This window comes from Triticum urartu, chromosome 3A (assembly GCF_056163025.1).
Source record: "Triticum urartu cultivar PI428250 chromosome 3A, HENAU_Tu73, whole genome shotgun sequence".
NCBI lineage: Eukaryota > Viridiplantae > Streptophyta > Magnoliopsida > Poales > Poaceae > Triticum > Triticum urartu.
The window spans coordinates 104,948,840-104,957,073 of NC_141875.1; positions in this window are offsets into that span (position 1 = coordinate 104,948,840).

The following is an 8,234-nucleotide window of genomic DNA, read 5'->3' on the forward strand; positions in this document are numbered from 1 at the left end:
CACAACATGCCCTACAAAAACAAGTTAGACGTCCTCTACTTTGTTGTTGCAAGTTTTACGTGGCTGCTACGGGCTTAAGCAAGAACCAATCTTACCTATGCATCAAAACCACAACGATAGTTTGTCAAGTTGGTGTTGTTTTAACCTTCGCAAGGACCGGGCGTAGCCACACTCGGTTCAACTAAAGTTGGAGAAACTGTCACCCGCTAGCCACCTTTGTGCAAAGCACGTCGGGAGAACCGGTCTCGCGTAAGCGTACGCGTAATGTCGGTCCGGGCCGCTTCGTCCAACAATACCGCCGAACCAAAGTATGACATGCTGGTAAGCAGTATGACTTATATCGCCCACAACTCACTTGTGTTCTACTCGTGCATATAACATCAACACATAAAACCTAGGCTCTGATACCACTGTTGGGGAACGTAGTAATTTCAAAATTTCCTACGCACACGCAAGATCAAGGTGATGCATAGCAACGAGAGGGGAGAGTGTTGTCTACGTACCCTCGTAGACCGATAGCGGAAGCATTAGCACAACGCGGTTGATGTAGTCGTACGTCTTCACGGCCCGACCGATCAAGCACCGAAACTACGGCACCTCCGAGTTTTAGCACACGTTCAGCTCGATGACGATCCCCGGACTCCGATCCAGCAAAGTGTCGGGGAAGAGTTCCGTCAACATGACGGCGTGGTGACGATCTTGATGTTCTACCGTCACAGGGCTTCGCCTAAGCACCGCTACAAATATTATCGAGGATTATGGTGGAAGGGGGCACCGCACACGGCTAAGAAAACGATCACGTGGGTCAACTTGTGTGTCTATGGGGTGCCCCCTGCCCCCGTATATAAAGGAGCAAGGGGGAGGCCGGCCGGCCCTTGTGGGCGCGCCAAGGAGGAGTAGGATTCCTACTCCTAGTTGGAGTAGGTTTCCACCTTTCCTAGTCCAACTAGGAGAAGGGGGGAAAGGGGGGAAGAGGGGAAGAAAGGGAGAGAGGGGCCGCGCCCCAAATCCCTTGTCCAATTCGGACTGGGCTTGGGAGGGGCGCGCGCCACCTCCTGGTCCTTCCCACTAAGGCCCATTAAGGCCCATTGCTTCTTCCTCGTATTCCTGTAACTCCCCGGTACCTCCGAAAATACCCGAATCACTCGGAACCTTTCCGATGTCCGAATATAGTCGTCCAATATATCGATCTTTACGTCTCGACCATTTCGAGACTCCTCGTCATGTCCCCGATCTCATCCGGGACTCCGAACTCCTTCGGTACATCAAAACTCATAAACTCATAATATAACTGTCATCGAAACCTTAAGCGTGCGGACCCTACGGGTTCGAGAACAATGTAGACATGACCGAGACATGTCTCCGGTCAATAACCAATAGCGGAACCTGGATGCTCATATTGGCTCCCACATATTCTACGAAGATCTTTATCGGTCAGACCGCATAACAACATACGTTGTTCCCTTTGTCATCGGTATGTTACTTGCCCGAGATTCGATCGTCGGTATCTTAATACCTAGTTCAATCTCGTTACCGGCAAGTCTCTTTACTCGTTTCGTAATACATCATCTCGCAACTAACTCATTAGTTGCAATGCTTGCAAGGCTTATGTGATGTGCATTACCGAGAGGGCCCAGAGATACCTCTCCGACAATCGGAGTGACAAATCCTAATCTCGAAATACGCCAACCCAACATTTACCTTTGGAGACACCTGTAGAGCTCCTTTATAATCACCCAGTTACGTTGTGACGTTCGGTAGCACACAAAGTGTTCCTCCGGCAAACGGGAGTTGCATAATCTCATAGTCATAGGAACATGTATAAGTCATGAAGAAAGCAATAGCAACATACTAAACGATCGGGTGCTAGGCTAATGGAATGGGTCATGTCAATCACATCATTCTCCTAATAATGTGATCCCGTTAATCAAATGACAACACATGTCTATGGTTTGGAAACATAACCATCTTTGATTAATGAGCTAGTCAAGTAGAGGCATACTAGTGACGTTTGGTTTGTCTATGTATTCACACAAGTATTTATGTTTCCGTTTAATACAATTCTAGCATGAATAATAAACATTTATCATGAAATAAGGAAATAAATAATAACTTTATTATTGCCTCTAGGGCATATTTCCTTCATGTATAACCTGAAAGATTGCAGTCGTCGGCTTCGACCCCCATGCATATAATGCGGAGGTGCTCGCAAAAAACACGCGTTCACACTTAACCCAACGTCTTGGTCCTATTAAGGAGGTGATAGCGGAACAAGCGAGGCAACTAGACTATAATGCTTTAACACTTTCACTTAGCCATAGGAGTTTGACAGTGGGGCTACTAGATAGCCCCTGGTGGCTCCGCACTCTCCCGATCCCGGGGTGCGTACATGCCTGGCCGGAAAACGGCCCTTCGTTAAGGCAGAGGAATTCTAACATTCCAACAGGTCATCGAGTGGTTGACCAGTCTCACGCTATATCATGACAGTTAGTTTTCGGCTTTCTCTACTGAGGTGCTCGTCCGGATGAACCAGGGCACAATCGCAGTAGTTCTCCTGGTGCTACCTTAACCGGTAAAGCGGAACGTAAGGCACCAAAACACAGGAGCCGGGCAAACCCAACATTTGACCAAAGACAATGATTCGGAGCTAATGCATATAGGGCCAAACTCGCGACGCCGAACACTCCCTAAGGTATTCGGTCTTTGTGGTATAAACCGGGCCTAAATAATGGCCTTTGTAAGAAGCCCCTTGTGTCCAGGTACGTGCATTGTTCTGGCGTGGCCACATGCCAAGACGTCAGCATCCTTCTCAACGGTGGATATGTATCAACAAGAGACAGTAAAAAAGGTTTACGCAGGGTCTTAATCTAAAAAGAATCCTTGGGGCGGGTCCCTGCTGCACGTCTGCGCCTGTGTCTCCGTTGTGCTGTATCCTGGACGGGTGTAGCATGATGATCGTCTGTAAAAGAGAGGAATTTAGGTGAAAAGATTGTCGTGCAAAAAGGATAGTTTTTAAAGAAACCATGTATAATTCAAGATGAGAAGAAATTGCCACTTGTCTGCGTGCGTTGAGCCTTGTATTGACAAATAGGGGTGTGACCATTTGTTCGGTATAAATAGCAGCGCCGGACTTGATTAGTTGTGTCTGAGGTCTTGACGACCTATTGGATGCTTTCGCTGGTCCGGGCGCCTGTCCGGCGTTATGTCGTCCGAACTATTATCCTTGATAGAATTTGTTTGTTCGGTTTGATCATCCGGATTGCCGTTGTCCGGCAGCGGTTCGCCCTGCTCCAGCGCTGGGTCTGTGTGATCGTTATTTCTGTCGAGGCGGGATTTGGGGCGGCGCTTGCGTCGCCGCTTTGACTGCTTCTCGAGGGAACAAGCCTTCAGTGCGTCCTTCCGCTCCTCGTCGTCATCTTTTGGTGCGTGCACCATGTATACGTCATATGGTTAGGTGGGCGGTGGTTCTTCTTCGCCTCCCGCATCGTCGTCCATATCGTCGATGTTTTCAGAGTCGAAGTCGAGCATGTCGGTTAAATCGTCGACAGTGGCTACAAAGTGGGTGGTGGGTGGGCTTTGAATTTCTTCATCGTCCGTATCCCAACCTTGCTGACCGTAGTCCGGATAGGGCTCTCCTGATAAAGAGAGAGACTTTAGTGTCTTCAGAATATCGCCGAAAGGCGAGTGCTGAAAGATGTCCGCGGCAGTAAACTCCATGATCGGCGCCCAATCGGATTCGATTAGTAGGGGCGCGGAGGGTTCGGAGTCCGGAGAGGAGTCCGGCTTCTTGGAGTCACGAGTCTCGCAGAGTGCAGGGCTGGTGTTCGGCTCGATCGCCGTTGGGATCGCAGCCCCCGAGGTGGCGTCCAACCACCCATCCTCGATCAGCGCAGTTGGCTCCGAATTAAGGGTCGAAGCCGATGCGGGTGCGGCCTCCAGGGCACTGTTCGGCGGCAGAGCTAGATCATGCTCGTCGTGACAGTGTGGCGCGCTCGGCAGTGGCTCGAATCCGTCGACGATCAAGTCCCCGCGGATGTCAGCCGTCTAGTTTAAACTTCCAAATCTGACCTAATGGCCAGGGGCATAGCTTTCGATCTGCTCCAGATGGCCAAGTGAATTGGCCCGCAGTGCGAAGCCGCCGAAGACGAAGATCTGTCCGGGGAGGAAGGTCTCACCCTGGACTGCATCGCTATTGATGATCATAGGAGCCATCAAGCCTAACGGCGACGACACAGAGGAACTCTCAATGAAAGCACCAATGTCGGTGTCAAAACCGGCGGATCTCGGGTAGGGGGTCCCAAACTGTGCATCTAGGCCGGATGGTAACAGGAGGCAAGGGACACGAAGTTTTACCCAGGTTCGGGCCCTCTTGATGGAGGTAAAACCCTATGTCCTGCTTGATTTATATTGATGATATGGGTAGTACAAGAGTAGATCTACCACGAGATCGGAGAGGCTAAACCCTAGAAGCTAGCCTATGGTATGATTGTTGTTCTGTATGTTGTCCTACGGACTAAAACCCTCCGGTTTATATAGACACCGGAGAGGGTTAGGGTTACACAAAGTCGGTTACAATGGTAGGAGATCTACATATCCGTATCACCAAGCTTGCCTTCCACGCCAAGGAAAGTCCCTTCCGGACACGGGACGAAGTCTTCAATCTTGTATCTTCATAGTCCAGGAGTCCGGCTGAAGGTATAGTCCGGCCATCCGGACACCCCCTAATCCAGGACTCCCTCACCTCCTATCTATGATGATTATTGTGATAACACGTATGCTATAAAGAATAATGATAACCATGAAACTTGTCATATTGATCTTAATTTTCAATCACACGATAGTTATTTTGTTGAGTTTGCTCCCACTATTATTCATGAGAAGAAATTTGCTTATGTGGAGAGTAATAAAAATTCTATGCTTGTAGATCATGAAAAGAATGTTTTGTGTGATAGTTATATTGTTGAATTCATTCATAATGCTACTGAAAATTATCATGAGGGAGGAATATATGCTTGTAGGAATGCAATAATACCAAGTTTCCTCTCTATGTGCTTAAAATCTTGAAGTTATGCTTGTTTTACCTTCCTATGCAAGTTGATTCTTGTTCCCATAAGTTGTTTGCTCACAAAATCCCAATGCATAAGAAGTATGTTAGACTTAAATGTGCTAGTAATATTCTTCATGATGCTCTCTTTATGTTTCAATTCTTATCTTTTATGTGAGCATCATTGAAATCATCATGCCTAGCTAGGGGCGTTAAACGATAGCGCTTGTTGGGAGGCAACCCAACTTTATTTTTGTTCCTTGCTTTTTTCTCCTGTTTAGTAATAAATAATTTATCTATCCTCTTTTATGATTGAGTTTTCATGTTTTAATTAGTGTTTGTGCCAAGTAGAACCATTGGGAAGACTTAGGGAAAGTCTTGTTGATCTTGCTGTAAAAAACAGAAACTTTAGCGCTCACGAGAATTGCTGCCATTTTTATTTGGAGAGTGCTATTTAGTTAATTCTTTTTGAAGATGATTAATAGATAAATTCCTCACGTCCAGAAATTTATTTGAGAATTTTATGAGTTCCAGAAGTATACGTTTGATCCAGATTATTACAGATTGTTCTGTTTTTGACAGATTCTGTTTTCGATGTGTTGTTTGCTTATTTTGATGAATCTATGAGTAGTATCGGATGGTATGAACCATAGATAAGTTGGAATAAAGTAGATATTACAACAATATGAATTTAGAATGAGTTCACAACAGTACCTAAGTGGTGATTTATTTTCTTATACTAACGGAGCTTACGAGTTTTCTGTTAAGTTTTGTGTTGTGAAGTTTTCAAGTTTTGGGTAAAGATTCAATGGACTACGGAATAAGGAGTGGCAAGAGCCTAAGCTTGGGGATGCCCAAGGCACCCCAAGATAATATTCAAGTACAACCAAGAGCCTAAGCTTGGGGATGCCCCGGAAGGCATCCCCTCTTTCGTCTTTGTTCATCGGTAACTTTACTTGGAGCTATATTTTTATTCACCACATGATATGTGTTTTGCTTGGAGCGTCATTTTATTTTATTTAGTTTTGCTTGCTGTTTGAATAAAATACCAAGATCTGAAATTATTAAATGTTAGAGAGTCTTCACATAGTTGCATAATTATTCGACTACTCATTGATCTTCACTTATATCTTTTGGAGTAGTTTGTCATTTGCTCTAGTGCTTCACTTATATCTTTTTAGAGCACGGTGGTGGTTTTATTTTATAGAAATAGATGAACTCTCATGTGTCACTTACATTATTTTGAGAATCCTAAAAAGCATGGTAATTTGCTTTGGTTATGAATTTAGTCCTAATATGATGGGCATCCAAGATGGGTATAATAAAAACTTTCATATAAAGTGCATTGAATACTATGAGAAGTTTGATACTTGATGATTGTTTTGAGATATGAAGATGGTGATATTAGAGTCATGCTAGTTGAGTAGTTGTGAATTTGAGAAATACTTGTGTTAAAGTTTGTGATTCTCGTAGCATGCACGTATGGTGAACCGTTATGTGATGAAGTCGGAGCATGATTTATTTATTGGTTGTCTTCCTTATGAGTGGCGGTCGGGGACGAGCGATGGTCTTTTCCTACCAATCTATCCCCCTAGGAGCATGCGCATAGTACTTTGTTTCAATAACTAATAAATTTTTGCAATAAGTATGTGCGTTCTTTATGACTAATGTTGAGTCCATGGATTATACGCACTCTCACCCTTCCACCATTGCTAGTCTCTCTAAATACCGCGCAACTTTCGCCGGTACCATAAACCCACCATATATCTTCCTCAAAACAGCCACGATACCTACCTATTATGGCATTTCCATAGCCATTCCGAGATATATTTCCATGCAACTTTCCACCGTTTCGTTTATTATGACACGCTCCATCATTGTCATATTGCTATGCATGATCATGAAGTTGACATCGTATTTGTGGCAAAGCCACCGTTCATAATTGTTTCATACATGTCACTCATGCATCATTGCACATCCTGGTACACCGCCGGAGGCATTCATATAGAGTCATATCTTGTCCTAAGTATCAAGTTGTAAGAAAATAAAAGTGTGATGATCATCATTATTAGAGCATTGTCCCAGTGAGGAAAGGATGATGGAGACTATGATTCCCCCGCAAGTCGGGATGAGACTCCGGACGGAAATAAATAAATAAAAGAGGCCAAAGAAGTCCAAATAAAAAATAAAAAAAGAGGCCATAAAAAAAGAGAAAAGGCCCAAATAAAAAAATATGAGAGAAAAAGAGAGAAGGGACAATGCTACTATCCTTTTACCACACTTGTGCTTCAAAGTAGCACCGTGATCTTCATGATAGAGAGTCTCCTATGTTGTCACTTTCATATACTAGTGGGAATTTTACATTATAGAACTTGGCTTGTATATTCCAATGATGGGCTTCCTCAAAATGCCCTAGGTCTTCGTGAGCAAGCAAGTTGGATGCACACCCACTAGTTTCTTTTGTTGAGCTTTCATACACTTATAGCTCTAGTGCATCTGTTGCATGGCAATCCCTACTCACTCACATTGATATCTATTGATGGGCATCTCCATAGCCCGTTGATACGCCTAGTTGATGTGAGACTATCTTCTTCTTTTTGTCTTCTCCACAACCACCATTTTATTCCACCAATAGTGCTATGTCCATGGCTCACGCTCATGTATTGCGTGAAGATTGAAAAAGTTTGAGAACATCAAAAGTATGAAACAATTGCTTGGCTTGTCATCGGGGTTGTGCATGATTTAAATTTTTTGTGTGGTGAAGATAGAGCATAGCCAGACTATATGATTTTGTAGGGATAGCTTTCTTTGGCCATGTTATTTTGAGAAGACATGATTACTTGGTTAGTATGCTTGAAGTATTATTATTTTTATGTCAATATTAAACTTTTGTCTTGAATCTTATGGATCTGAATATTCTTGCTACAATAAAGAGAACTACATGGATAAATTCTGTTTTTATCATTTACCTACTCGAGGACGAGAAGGAATTAAGCTTGGGGATGCTAATACGTCTCCAACGTATCTATAATTTTTTATTGTTCCATGCTATTATATTATCAACCTTGGATGTTTTATATGCATTTATATGCTATTTTATATGATTTTTGGGACTAACCTATTAACCTAGAGCCCAGTGCCAGTTTATGTTTTTTCCTTGTTTAGAGTATCGTAGAAAAGGAAAATCAAA